General features: G+C 43.8%; 1 protein-coding gene across 2 annotated transcripts in view; it reads right to left on the minus strand.

Annotated features, from left to right (window-relative positions):
• Nucleotides 1-3,597, minus strand: part of PRICKLE1 (prickle planar cell polarity protein 1) — a 75,394-nt gene extending 71,797 nt beyond the window's left edge. For both annotated transcript variants that reach the window (XM_035126537.2, XM_060279603.1), the window contains exon 1: nt 3,343-3,597. The gene's annotated coding sequence lies outside the window, so the exon portion shown is untranslated. The remainder of the gene's footprint in view (nt 1-3,342) is intronic.
• Between the last annotated feature and the right edge of the window lie 11,368 nt (nt 3,598-14,965).

A 14,965-nucleotide genomic window follows, 5' to 3' on the forward strand; every position in this document is an offset into this window, starting at 1 on the left:
GAGGTTCAGGCACAATTACCACAAGGCCCTCTTTACCCCAGACTTAAAACTCCCCAGAGTCCCCACGCCAGTTATGAGCAAATAAGAGATTCCAATGTACTTAGTTAAGACACACTTAACCCATGCATTTTCTCAAACAATAGGGGGAGACAGACCAAACATTTAACAACCGAGGGAGAAGCATTTGTTTCGCTGAAGTACACCTCAGTTATCCATGCAGCAAGAAACAAAATATTTCAACATCTCTGACAAGTATAATGTTCTTGACTAAACATTTTATTATCAATAGTCTCCAATAACATTTTCTACTCACATGGATATAACAATTCTACATCCTGGTTTTCTATAGTGGCAAACCTTGTCATTTAAACAAGAAACTTCCGGGATTACTTTCATTTCTGTGCAAAAATCTTCACATACTGCATGATTTTAAAATCTCATCTTCACCTAATTCTCAATTCACCACTGCATTAAAGCATTTTGGGGTTCCATTCAGCTTTTCTTTTTTAAAGTCCTAAATAGAAACAGTGTGGTTTTTTTTATTATTATTAAAAAAACCTTTAAAATACAATTACCTTTTCAGTTATACTACAGGATATTAGGGAAATCCAGACTCCCCTGTTGCTTTTAGCCACATCTGACTTCAATCTTAATAGCTCAGCTATTAACCCTGTAAGGTTTCCACCACCACCCAGCTGATGTTAAAGTTTGCCTAGGTAACTAAGGCTGACCCAACTGCAATATCTGTTAATACAAAGAGAAAATAGCCATGTGGCTCCCAAATTATAAGATCTACAACTTGCATTGTGATCCTAAGCAAAGTTAACTTGGAAGTTTATGTCTTACAGAGTTCGATGGGACTCATTCCCAACTAAAGATGCCTAGGATTAAAGCTTTAGGCTTACACAGTCATGAGGCCCCCTTTAGTGCAGTGGGACTTTTTCCAAGTAAACATTCACAGGATCAAGCTGTAATTGTTTTTAACTTTCTACCAGCTTTTGCTGGGAGAAATACCCAGGGAAAAATCCATGTCTGTTGCTGGAGTATTTACTTTTAAAACTTAAGCATAAATAAAAACTAAACGATTCCTTCAGCAAGCAACTGAAAACAGAACCTTCTACATGAACTGAAATACTTGGGAAATGGCAGAGCCAAATGAATCTTAAAAACCTAGATTCTGCTAAATTTGCTGCAGGCAAAGTGGGTGGGGAAACAGCTAGCTAAAGGTCAGTGTTCACAATCACACCTCAAGCTATGGAAAAAGGCATGATAGCCATTTATTTTTGTCACCTTTTTGTTTTAGTATGTGGGAAATACACAGGGCGAGCCTTTAAATCTTCTGCATCAAGATTGCGCTAGGAGTTGTAAAATCTTCCCCACTGTGCTTCAAGCTTCCCAGTTGATGGCATTTAAAAACACTAAAGCTAGTACAAAAAGAGCTTTATTTTTGTTTTCCTTAACCCCCAGCTGTGGGAACAGTGACAGATTTCTGAGCTAGGCCCAAACATAGCCACATATACACCTTAAGATGAGTGCCCCCCCCCAGCCAAGTGAGCCAAAATAAATGGTTACTGCTTTAAGTTTTAGATCTCCAAGCTAAGGCTCAATGTTGTTTGGAAAGGGGAGGGGAGATTAATGTTTGTTGCACTTTCTAAGTAAAGTAGCGAAGGCCAACTCTGTACCTTAAAACTGAATTTTAGATGGTTTTCACCTTCAAGAGTTAACAACCTTCCTCCCATCCTTTCACAACTTTAAAGAACCAAGACCCAGACATATTGTTAGGGATTGCCAAAGGAACTCCCGCGGGGCTGCCCTGTATATACAAAATAATAGGAGGGAGTTGAAACATTGACACTTGACTGAGGATAATGGAGAAAGCAAAGCCTTGCTTGTACTGGGGGGGGGGGAGAGAGCCAGTTGTCACCCAAGTGACAGACAACAGCTGAGCTCACACATCTGGAGCCTGATTCAGGCAGACTCCCTGAAACTCACACCCATCTATAGCCATGGCCCGCTGCTAGGAAGACAGATGGGAGCTTTCCTTGCATGGACTGCATAAATAAATATATAAAGTGGCAGATATTCCGCAGCAACTGCCACACTGGCTGTGTGCTCTTTAAACGCATCCTTTTGATCGCAGCGAAACACTTTATTGCTATAGGCATAAGAGATAAATATAGCTTCTTTTTTAATAAAAAAAGTGCAAAGAGATTTAATTACACACATACCCTGACCTTGATATAATAAATAGTTTCGCTAGTTCCTAATGCTATGTTCCATTTCTGATACTTATACTGTATTTCTTCGTGGTGGTTGGGGGGGGGGGATGAAGAAGGCATAGCCATGCAACGTTAAAAATTAAAAGCTGCTTTAGATCCTACTTGAGAAAGTTACAGCAAAAAAGTTGCACCAGCCCCATTCTGGACACGATTCTTCTGCAGGCTAAAAACTCCCCAAATTCTGGGTTTGCACACCCACACACCAATGCACGCATAGCTTCTTGCAGATCCAACTCTATGGGTGCTTACTCAAAAGTAGGCTCTACAGAGTTCAAAGGGACTTACTCCCAGTAAAAGTGGACTGTCTGCGGCGTTAGGGGGTTCAATCCTAAAGCACTCACCCTTTTCCAAACAGAAGCAACGGCGGATTGAACTGAATACTGTATCCCTTACACCGGGAAAGGAGAGCACTCTTTTCGCTTTTCTACCCCAATGAGAGTTAACTACCGTAGTACTCCGTGTCTCGGTTCCATAATTCACCTTGACCAGCCCGAATCAAAATGCACGTATATAAAAGAGGCGAAGTAACATTCCACGCAAGACGCAGTCCACAGTGGGGTTCCCCCCCTCTCCCTCCCCAAACCTATACTATATACAACATTAACGTCTCACATCGAAGATAACCGATCCGTAGAAAAGACTTTATGATTTGAAAACAGAGACGATGGTACTTTTGTAACCCAAGAAAATATTCAATTAAAACATTTTAAAAAACAAACAAACAGTGGGGTTTACTCTTAAGTAAATTGGGGTGGGTGTTTTAAGTCCCTCATTAAGTGCAGACTAAAACTTACCACTGAGGAATTTGAAAAGAAGATCACTGGTAGAAGTTAAAGGTCTGTGGAGGGGAGGGAGTGCTTGTTTTAGCTAGATTTCCTATTCCAGTAACCAGTTTCTGGGGACTTTTCTTGGAGAGTAGCAGGAGGAGATGCTAAGAGGGAGGAGGGGGGGGCGGCGGCGATCCTGCGACCTCCTTTGAGGGATTCTACGGAAAGTGCCCCACACCACAGAAAGCAAATCCTGCCCCCCCCCCCGTTCTGTCTCTGCTGCAGCACAGACTCACCCTCGACGAGAAGGACTCCGGCCACGAAGCCGCCCAGGTGCTCTCGTCGGTACGCCGGACGGCGATCCCCACATTGGAGATAGCAGCAGTAGCAGCAGCGCCTGCCGGGTGCCTCGCTCGGCGTCTCTACCCTTCGCGGGAAATCAGCGCATGTCGAGCGGAAACGCAGCGAAGGGCGCCTCCGGGGACGGCGAGCGAGCAAGCGTCGAGCCTCCGCGCCAGCAGAGAGCGAACAGCGAACCCCTCGGCGGCAGACCCTCTTCCCCTACTGGAACTCCGGCGCCCGGCACCCGCTTACCATGAGGAAAGCCTTCCTCGCAGTCCATTGGCTGCAGCTGGCCGCGCCAGCCAATCGCCGAAGGACCTCGTTTTGTCGGCACTCCGGAAAACCCGGTTGGGTGGATCGCGTCAATAGAGAAGGGTGGACTTTTTTTGCGCGCGCGCGACGCTTCCCCCTGGTGTCGCGTGGAAAAGTTTTGGGGGTTGGGGGGGGAGAAGCGGGGAGGAAGAGCAGGGAGAAGGAGGAGGAGCCCCGCAAGACTGCTGCAGCGCGCTATAAAAGGGCAACGTCCCATAGAAGCATGGAAGGGAACCTGCGGGTCATCTAGTCCACCCTCCTGCAATGCAGGAATGTCCCATAAGGGGAAATCGAACTTGCATCTTTTGGCATTATTAGCACCACGCTCTAACCAACTGTGTCATTTGGTGATTAGCTTTTTGCACGCCAATTGAAGTTCGCCCAGGCATGGCAAAAGTTTTAAACGCTTCCCTTGATGGATATGCGTCTACGAAAGGGGCGGAAGAGCTGGCGTTGCCAATTTCCTCCGATGAAATTGACACTTAGCTCTCCACCCCCCCACACACAATTGCTACTAATCTTGGGAGAGGGAGGCAGTTGATCGCTCCGTTCGGTTTCTATATTTGCCCCAGGCATCTTTCCGCAGATGTGGACAAGGTTTTTGGGATTCTGCCATAATATGCATACAAGTATATATCGGACCCACCCGCTGGCATCCAGAAAAAGGCGTCGAGATACCGTAATATTTGATTTCACCGTTTGATGTGCTGCCAGTTGTATTCCTATGAACCGCGAAGCATATGGCTCGTAACGCCCGTTTACTTGGAAGCAAATCCTACGGAAGTCAATGGAATTTGCATTCAGGGAAGTGGAGTAAAGACAACCCCCCCCCACCCCCGCGCAAATGTTAATAAATAAATATGCTAAAACAAAATTATTTTCAAATGTTGCAAGCTATGCTCAATATTTGTTCAGTCAACAGCTAAGTTGGTTTAATGGTCAACATTCACCAATGTTGTACATGTGGAAAGTGATGGGTTAATTGAGCAATATGCACGTTATACTGAGCTTTTCAGGCATATTTTGCTGCAACATTGGGGCAGGGAATGATATATTTTCTCAATGAGCGGTATACAACTCTGGCTTCTTAATAAACCGACACAGTTTTCAGCTATGAGTCTGCATGTATTCTTCACTTCACTTTCTACATCATGTATGTAACACAGAAGTGAGCCTAGGAAGCTGCCTTATGAGTTAGGGCATTAATATGTATAAATTGGAGGGGGTTGGACTAGATGACCCTCAGGGACTCTACAATTCTACAAAAATATTCCAACCACAAGTAATTGTAATGAAGTCAAGTAGATTCTCCCAGGGTCTCTGACTCTGGCGATTTTCACAAGGGACACTGAAATATAATACCTACATTGGCTAGAATTGACATTCACTGTTAAGATAGTTTTGGGTTTTTTGCTTGTTAACCTACATGGATAACAAATGAATTACCCCATATTAAAACTGCAATTCAATACACCCGTACTCAGAAGTAAGTCCCACCCAGTTCAGTTAGTATAGGAATGGAGCTTAAATGAGTTTCTTAGCATCATTTGCAGAATGCTTTTTTTATTTCCTTGACAAAAATAGGCCAGACATGATTTGAGGGGAAATGGATAACATTTCTCTCACAAGCATAGTTGCATGTGGTTTGCCACAACAAAAAGTATGTGCAATCATTTAAAATAATAGTCTAATAACCTTCCTGTATATTAAATGCAGAAAATGAATGCACTAATTAAAACAATCAGGCACAGCTTTTCTTCAGTAGAAGAGTATGCTTTGTTTCCCAGTTTTTTAATGCAGGATCTGGGTCATCAAAATAGAGCAGAGTACTTTTTTATCAATCACAGGGTATAAACCTGGGCAAATCTCACCTCCATTGAGATTTTCTAATGGAAGAGGTGGTCTACACTTCATTTGAAATTCAGTGAGATCAATAACATCCATAACTGTGATCTAGAATTAGCATTTTTTGGGGGGTGGAACTGAAAGATTATGAAAGTTTCAGCTAATATCCTGAAACATCATACCCTAGATGAAAATGGTTCAGGGATTACCTAGTAAGGGAAATAGATGGTGGGTGGGGAGGAGGAGGAAGACCACAGAAAACCTTATCAGAACTGTTATGCTCTGTTTGCTCCTAATTTATGCCATGTAGATTTTGCTCTGTTCTTTTGTGCGGTCTGTTCAAGCATTTCTGAAACTCTTATCACAGTAATATCTAGGCACCTTCAGATCTACACTGCTGTATTATTTCCTTCACTTGTTTCTGCCCATATTGATCTTGGCTTGGCTAATATAGGAAATTAGATGCTTATGTTTTTAAGAAAACAAGAACAGGTTCTTGTGTTTCCAGTCATATTGAGAGATTTATCTCTGGGGTGTTTGATTATCTTGCTCTTAAAATAGTTCTTTGCTACTGTTTTTAAGTTGTACATTTCTTTATCTAAAATGCATTTCATTATGATGAAAAACCTTCACCTTCCATTTAACCCCACAGCATACTAAAAGTGTTGTGAATAGTGGAGGCTTCCAGATCGTTGAGATTCAAGACACTGGCAAAATAAACGGAATCCTAAATGTATAGGGGGCTCCCAATTATCATTATATTTCAAGCGTTTGTTAGCTGTTTGCGTGAGATTTAGAGGAGCGCATTCACAAAAATCAAGAAATATGTGATGTGTATTTTAATGGTATAATGGCACTGGAAATGAGATTCGGCTGTTTCTTTGCAGGGGGGTGTCTGCCTGCTTTTCTTTGTGGTCATTTGGGGTTGGGGGTGTACAGGCAACAATCAATTTACGCACGTCCAATTGACGTGTCATTGTGCACATGCGCATCACAGTGACCTGGAAGTGGCTGGGAAAGGAGGTGTAATGGGGCTGGGGGCATAATGGGGCAGAGCAGGATTATGCACACTCTGCTGTCGTCCACAATGACCCAGAATGCAATTCCCACACAAATTGGGGGTTGCCTGTACATTGTCTGCTTTTTTAAAAAAATGTGTTATTTGGTTATTTGTTTGGTGTGGGGCTGGAAACCCCTTTTTCTAGAGGATAAATGCAATATACTCCCACAATATCATATACGTAGTTTTCCACATGGAAACATGCCTTCCATATTTTTTTTACTGGAAGCTGTTAAAGCAATATGTGGGAAACACCGCAAGATACCCATTTCCCCGAGAGAGAGCCCCATTGACTCGGTGGAATTTACCTTTGGTAAGGGGACCCAGGTGGCTCTGTGGGTTAAACCACTGAGCCTAGGGCTTGCTGATCAGAAGGTCGGCGGTTCGAATCCCTGTGACGGGGTGAGCTCCCGTTGCTCGGTCCCAGCTCCTGCCAACCTAGCAGTTCGAAAGCACATCAAAGTGCAAGTAGATAAATAGGAACCGCTATAGCGGGAAGGTAAACGGCGTTTCCGTGTGCTGCTCTGGTTTGCCAGAAGCGGCTTTGTCATGCTGGCCACATGACCTGGAAGCTATACGCCGGCTCCCTTGGCCAATAATGTGAGATGAGCGCGCAACCCCAGAGTCGGTCACGACTGGACCTAATGGTCAGGGGTCCCTTTACCTTTTTAGACTGCACTCCACACAGGATTAACTCATTCAGATATGTAGTCCCATGAAGTTTGAAGCTCTCAAGAAAAAGATGGCATCGCGTTCAATCTCAGCGGATAGTACGGCCACTTTTTTTTGTACCACGCCTCCAGTTAGTCATACTGTTTGATGCTTCCAGTTATGCTGCACTATGGAAGTAAAGGGTTAAGGTGACTTGGAAGCAATTTAGGATTGCTGTGGAAGGGGTTTCACAGGATCAGAGCACTGAATCAGCTCAGTAGCCGGTGCTCATGGTGGAAAGGGCAACAGCAATCTTCGAGACAGAAGCAAATGTTAAAGCATTAAAGATCCACAGTGAAAGGTTACACATATGTATTCAGAAATAAGAAACCATTGGATTCAGTAGGACTTATTTCCAGGCAATGGGAAATAAATAAGGCTTACAGTCTCAGGAACTTCCAGACCGTAGTCGTTTTCAGGTGGGATTCCATCACATACCAGCAAATTCCAGTTGCACAATTATTGTTGATTGGGAAATCCACATTCCCCGAAGACTGAACTTTTTGCGATAACAAAAGTGATGAGGAAGTGGCCTGGAAAGTGTGGGATAACCCTTGCTTTGAAGCAAGGTCATCTAAGCTCCCTGCAAACAAATCCAAATGATTCCCAAACAAATAGGTTGTCCAGTATCCTCTCATTCTGAGACGAGGAGAAAAACGATTGCTCCACATCCTCGTAAGCCGCTGCTGGGCTGTTATTTCTGTATCTGTAGCCTATACGTACGTATGACGTATGTTTGGCTTCCCTTTTCAAGAGGCTCCTCTGCCTCCAACAGCCACATGGCAAGCAAAAGCTGCAGGGAATCTTCTCCCCCTTGGCAGAAATCTTCAGGAATCTCCTTTGCTCGGAGATGCATTCTTCTTTGTTTCATTTTCTTTTTATCTTTTCTTTTCCATGTTCCAAGGCCGGGCTCTGGTATTGAAACTGGCTTCCTTATCGTTTGGTGTCAAGCTGTATCCCTATTGCCAGGCTCTTACTTCAAAAAACAATTCACAGAGGTCCTTTCCTACTGCCAAGTATCGTTTTCTATATAGGTGATAGGTGAGATCAATTCAACACAGATGCTGTATTGCACAGCGTAGCGCTTGATGTTTAAAGGCCCACTTTATGCTGTTACCTCCATTGTTATATTTATGAGAGTTCTACAGAGAGGAAACATGGCTCAGGGGCAGAGCAGCTGGTTTGCATGCAGATGGTCCCAGGGTCAATCCCGTGTGTCTCCAGTTATATATACTGCATATATATCAGGTAGGAAGTTATGGGGAAGACCGCTGTCTGAGCAGGTAGATTAGATCAGGGATGGGTGACATGTGGCCCTCCAGATTACTATTGTTAGACAACTTTATTCATCATCTCTGATGAAACCAAGCCTTATGAGGAATGGTTGAAGGAGCTGGGTACGTTTAGCCTGGAAAAGAAGAGACTGAGAGGAGATACGATAGCCCTTGAGATATCTGAAGATTGCTATCACGTGGAAGAAGGAACAAGCTTGTTTTCTCCTGCTCTGGAGGGTAGGACTCGAACCAATGGCTTCAAGTTACAAGAAAGGAGAGTCCGACTAAACATCAAGTACAGGTAGAACTTTCTGACACTAAGAGCTGTTGGACAGTGGAACAGTCCCCCTCTTGAGGTTGTGGACTACCCTTCCTTGGAGGTTTTTAAGCAGAGGTTGGATTCCATCCGTCATGGATGCTTTAGCTGAGATTCCTGCATTGCAAGGGGTTGGACTAGATGACCCTTTGGGTCCCCTCCAGCTCTACGATTCTATGATCTCACCACTGAGCATGCTAGCTTGGCCATATGGAAGCTGATTGCCAACAACCTCCCCTCTCTTGGTTTGGATGGACAAATAGGCTGATCTGGTATAAAGCAGCATCCTCTGTAATAGTCCTATGCAACATATTTTGCTAGCAAATATAATTGTTGGAGCACTGTTGTTAAGTAGGCAGAGAAAAGAGAAAATGTGACACTTTTTTTGGAGAAGCCAGTAGGAATCACGCTGAACCTGTCTCAACTGGAAAGTCATTCCTCGCATATCTCACACACTGTATAAGTATGCCTCCAGACACCATAAAAGGGGAAGAAAGGCATTTTCCACCAAAACAATATTTATACTCTACAATAAAACCTTCCCCCTCCCTTTTGCTATACATTACGTTTGCCTAAAATTAATTTTATGTGACCACAATCCTCAAATCACACAATCTAGAAGAGTGTGATCTGCTTCCATGAGGCTGCTTTGCAGGATAATGACCTGCATAACAAACCCATACAGAGAAGTTTGGAATCAAACATATTTAAAGTGGATTGCAAGCCATAACATTGATTTCCCCCTTGATTAGTTTTTGTCGCTTTATGCTGCAATCTCGAATGTTCTTGAAAATGAAGTCTTTATTAACTAGACAGGGTATCGTAATCTTTTTTGTTTCCATGCAGATTGCTAAACAGCATCGTTAAACAAATTGACTGAATGCCATTGATTATTCATCAGATTAATTGTGGCAGATCATGAAATTCTTTATTCGCCGTTCTTCGGATGGGAGTGGATGCCACAAAAAAGGAACGACAATTAAGGCAGACCATAAGTGGATTCCATGGTGATCTGCTTTTATGCCACAATTCTTGCAATTATATAAAAATGGAAATTAGACATGAGCAGCTTGATGAAGGCATTGAGTAATGATAGTTCAGTCTGTGTAACCCGAAGGGGCCTCGCACATGTGGGGTGACATGAGTGACCAAATGATGCTTCAAATTTTTTTTTGTTTCACCTCATTTATACTAAGCTTACATCTTCCAATATGGCCCAGTCAACGCTAACTGCTTTAGCAGTTACAGGTAGGTAGCCGTGTTGGTCTGCCATAGTCAAAACAATATAAAAAAAATCCTTCCAGTAGCACCTTAGAGACGAGCTAAGTTTGTCAAACTTAGTTGGTCTCTAAGGAGCTACTGGAAGGAATTTTTAAAATATTTCTTTAACTGTGCAATTATATGCATCCAATGGCCAGTGAAGGAGCAGAAGCTGAATCGCTTGCTTTCCTTTCCTTTCCCCTCCCCATTCTTTTTTTCCTTTTGTATCATATCTATTGATATTGCTTTTACCACATCAGTAGAGTGAAAGGCAGAATCTGAAGCTTGAGTAAGGTAAGAAAATAGCAGACACAGTTCTGTCTCCTGTGCATTGATTCTGAGCAATTTATGACTGACCATCCAAAATGCTCTTCAGGTGGAACAGTAAATACACACGTCTCTTTGCAATGTGTATCCCCTGTTAATACTGTTGTAGGTTAATGGTGAAAGTCTTGTTCATGTTAGGGGGACAGTTACAGAAATGCTTAACCTTCCAGCTAAAAGGTTAATCAGACAGGGCTGAAGAACCTTCCAATAAATTAGCCAGGGCTGAAGAACCTGTGGTCCCCCAGATTTTCCTGGACTACAAGTCCCCTCACCATTGGCCATACTGACTGGGGCTGGTGGGAGCTGGAGTCCAATAGCATATAGATCAGGGTTTACCAAGCTTGGGTCTCCAGCTGTTTTGGGACTGCAATTCCCATTATCCCTGACCACTGACTGGTCTTGCTAACATGGGATGGTGGGAGTTGTTGTCCAAAAACAGCTGGAGACCCAAGTTTGAGATACCCAGATCTGGATGGGAGCAGGTTCCCTGTCCCTGAAAACAGGTTTAAAAGTGCTTACGGCTGCAATCCTAGGCACACTTACCTGAGAGTAAGCCCTGTTGAACATGGCAGGCCTTGTTTTTCAGTAAATATGTGTTGGATTGTTGCATGAGATCAGGCATAGGCAACCTTGGCTCTCCAGATGTTTTGGAACTACAGCTCCCATGATCCCTGACCACTGGCCCTGTTAGCTAGGGATCATGGGAGTTGTAGTTCCAAAACATCTGGAGAGCCAAGGTTGCCTATGCCTGCATTAGATTAACTGGTTGTATTGGTCTTGTTTTCCTTCCAGAGACTGGTTACAATTAGTCTTTTTCAGAGATCATTGAGAAATGGGGTTTAGTGGCTCTTTTTAGCTCCCCCCCTTTAATTTTCATTTTGTATGGTGCCCTTTGGACTGGAAATAATGGGATATAAACTTTTATATAAGTAAATATAAATGCCCATGCCAATATAATTTAATTAAAATGCTACCCTTGTTTTAAACTCTTGAGGTGAGTCCCCCTCTAGTGGAAGTGCTTCTGTACCCCTTAAAAGTGCAATTCCTATGTCTGTTGATTTAGAACTGTGCTCTTAACACCAGACAAAAACGTAATAATTTCTGCCCTCCCTTCCCTACTGGTGGGCGGGTTTTGTGGGACCAAGTGGGGGCTCACCTGGACGGGTGCCTCCCACCTGCCTGGATTGGCCTTTGACCCGCCCTTGGCCAGGGTGGACAATGGACGGCAGGCCAGGGGTGGGGCTAAGGCCAAAGAAAAGTGGCTGACCCTTTCAACCAAGCCTCACTTGGTTTTCTTCCTTCCTTCCAGGATCACCCACCCAAATAATTTCTTTCCTCCAATTAATTTCATCCTAGGTCAGCAGTCATCAAGTTAACTATACTTTCCCTTACAGACTAATATTTTGCGTTCCAGGTCAGCGGGCGCTGCTGCGGTCATAAGATGGTTTCTGTATTCGGAACCGGGAAGGAATTTCCCCTGCATTGTCAGGTTTCACCTTCCCTGTAGCATTTCGTCACAACTTTAGCGGTTTTAGGCCTTGGCAAAGGTATCCTTTAGTCCATCATCAAGTTGGGGGGGGATGCATTCATGTTCCCTTCCCATGCGGTGGCGCTTGCAGGGTCCGTTAAAGGGCAAACCCGGGAGTCCCTGGCCCTAGAGCGGCAGCATGTAGGTCAAATTCCCAGGCCAAGGTTAGTGGAAGGGCATGCTGTGTAAGTTTGTGCTTTGCAATCCCCTCTCACTGCACCTCATCAGGCTGCATATCCTCAGCCAGACGGGCTGAGAGGGTTACCTGCCAAGGCCTGTGCCAAGTTTCCCACTTCTGAAGCTCCATAAAGTTGTGCCCAATTTGAACCCATACGCTGGTCTCTTGTCTCATTCTTTGTGGAGAAGGGGTAGGCACCACAGACGGGGTTTAGCACCTGTGCCCGCAAACACCAGCCACTGCCATTTCCTTTCCCTCACATCCTTTGTCTTCCCCGCTTTTGAAAAAAAGTTGTTCTTCCCCTCTTTAGTGCTAGAGGACAAATTTCCTTTTTCAAAATAAAAACCAGTAAACAAAAGCAGCAGGACTCCCAACTTCTGTATCCCAGTGGGGATAAGCTATTGCACCACCAAGTGCTAAAAGGTGCTCTTGGAAAATTAACATTTTGCAACCTGTTAATATTCTTTTACATCTCCATAAGAGCAATGAATTCCTCAAAACATTCTTGGGAGAGAAGACCACCATCTTATATGCATAGTGCATAAACAACAGAAGTATCAAACACCACCAAGTAATTACTGTAGTAGCTAAAAAACAAACAAGAGCAAGTCCCTGATTAGCCAAACCTTGGGGCTCAGCAGCCTTTGGAAAAGAGATACTGTAAACAGATATACTTTGCTGTTTGACCTGAAGGTGACAAGATTCTTAGATTGCAAAGGCCAAAAGGGGATATTATGATCAACTGGCATGACTTCCTGCACCATGCAGGAAGATGCAGACTTTTTGTCCAGTGATCTTTTGCATAGCATACAACTATTTTATCTTTAAATTATTCTCAGTTGAATAACGACAGCACAAAATGTGAGGCTCTAGCTCAGGGGTTCCCAATGGGTGGTCTGCAGAACCCAGGTGGTCCTTGTAACTCATCCAGGGGTTCCATGGCCCCGTTCACATAACAAAAACTACCATAGAGATATCAACATTTTCAAAAGCAGGGGGTCCGTGGCTTGGCTTTTGAAAAACAGGAGGGCTACAGTACTTAGCTAATTGGGAACCACTGCTCTAGCTTCTTTTGAATGCGCATGCTAGTTCTTTTTTACATTTGCCTTGGGTATTGTTGGGATAAAAGGCAACTAACATCCTTGCCACTATTCAACCACAGGCATCCGTAGATGTGGGGACTTTCTCTTTCAGTAGTACCTTGGAGCCTCTGGGCACCTGCTTATGAGAAACACAGAAAACAGGAGAAAGATGGAGGAATGGGGAGGGCCAGGCATGATGCTATGTAGGAAGTAAAGACAGAGAGTACAGGATTCCTTCTCTGCAAAATGCAACATCCCATTCCCAAGCCGTGCCCCTCTTTCTGCTAAAATAAAGATGAAAATTTTAGTGAACAATGTTATTTTGAAAGGGGGTCATAGTTTGGGAGGGAAACATTAATCACCACAATGAGTTATAAAGAAATGTTCCATTGGGCAATGGAGAAGGGGTGTTTTTTTTTGGGGGGGGCAGCTTGGGATAGCAAGAATACCCCTTCCCTTCCTAGCTCTTGCCCCCACATCAAAAATGTTCCCTACTGCAATTAGGCTTGAACCATTAAGGCCTTTTCCCCAAGTCTAATTGCAATGGAAGATGGTGACTAAGGAGAGAATGGTTTACCTCTCTCCCCCATCAAAACTGAAGGCCTTTTTGAGGCCTAATTGTTGTGGAGGTTGACCATCCAAGAGATTGAAGCCATAGTGGAAGGATTTGTGTGGCTGTGGTATTTGCGTGTTGCCCACAACAGGTTATCTCATTTGCAAATGAGCCCATGGGCCCTCCAAAATATGGGCAACCCCCTGAGGTAAAATCTAAGGGCTAAGAACATTGCACCCAACCCCCTACATGTCATAGATCAGGCACCCCCAAACTCGGCCCTCCAGGTGTTTTGGGACTATTATTCCCATAATCCCTGATCACTGATCCTGTTAGCTAGAGATGATGGGAGTTGTAGTCCCAAAACATCTGGAGGGCTGAGTTTGGGGATGCCTGGCGTAGATTCTTCTTCTTTGGCGATCACTCGTATCCGAATAAGATTGTCTTCCATAAACACGGTTTTAACAATGGGTCCGTAAGTAACTATGGAGGCCAATTCTGGATCCACACATCCTTCCACAGTGGGGATATTGGTTTCCAGGCGGGAATTGATCACGGTGTGGATTTGCCAAGCATGCTTTCCTCTTAGCACGTTTCTCCCTTGTGTCCTGAGATCGAGTGGCGTAGATAATGTAAGGCCTGCAAGTAGAATTTACTCTCCTTGAAAGAAAAAGAAAGACTTTCAATTTCTTTTTCAGCTGCCATTATTGCTCAGTGGAAATAAAAGCCATTCCTCTAAGGTTCAATAATAACTCTTGCTTGAAGAATTACTACAATCTTACAATATGGTGAAAACGTGTTAGCATTCTATAACGAGAATTGCCACTGAAATGTTTAGAGAGCCTCTCAGCACAATTTAAACAGGAGAGAAAAGGGGGATTGCAAGAGTCCCATAAATTCTACTATTACGGAAGATGATCTCTGTGTGCCAGATACTGTGCAGCCTCTACCCAGGGAACTGGTAAATCAATTTACGCAGGAATGTTGTATGTACTAAAGGGAACTGAGGGAGGTCTCGGCTGGCAAGGACTGAGGAACTAGTGCCAGAACTTCATTGTTCCTGCCAGTGAATATCTGTTGTTCTTAAGAAAAGGGAACAATGCTACACTTGGCTATTTAGCCATCCTGGAC

Source organism: Zootoca vivipara, chromosome 10, assembly GCF_963506605.1.
Source record: "Zootoca vivipara chromosome 10, rZooViv1.1, whole genome shotgun sequence".
Lineage (NCBI taxonomy): Eukaryota > Metazoa > Chordata > Lepidosauria > Squamata > Lacertidae > Zootoca > Zootoca vivipara.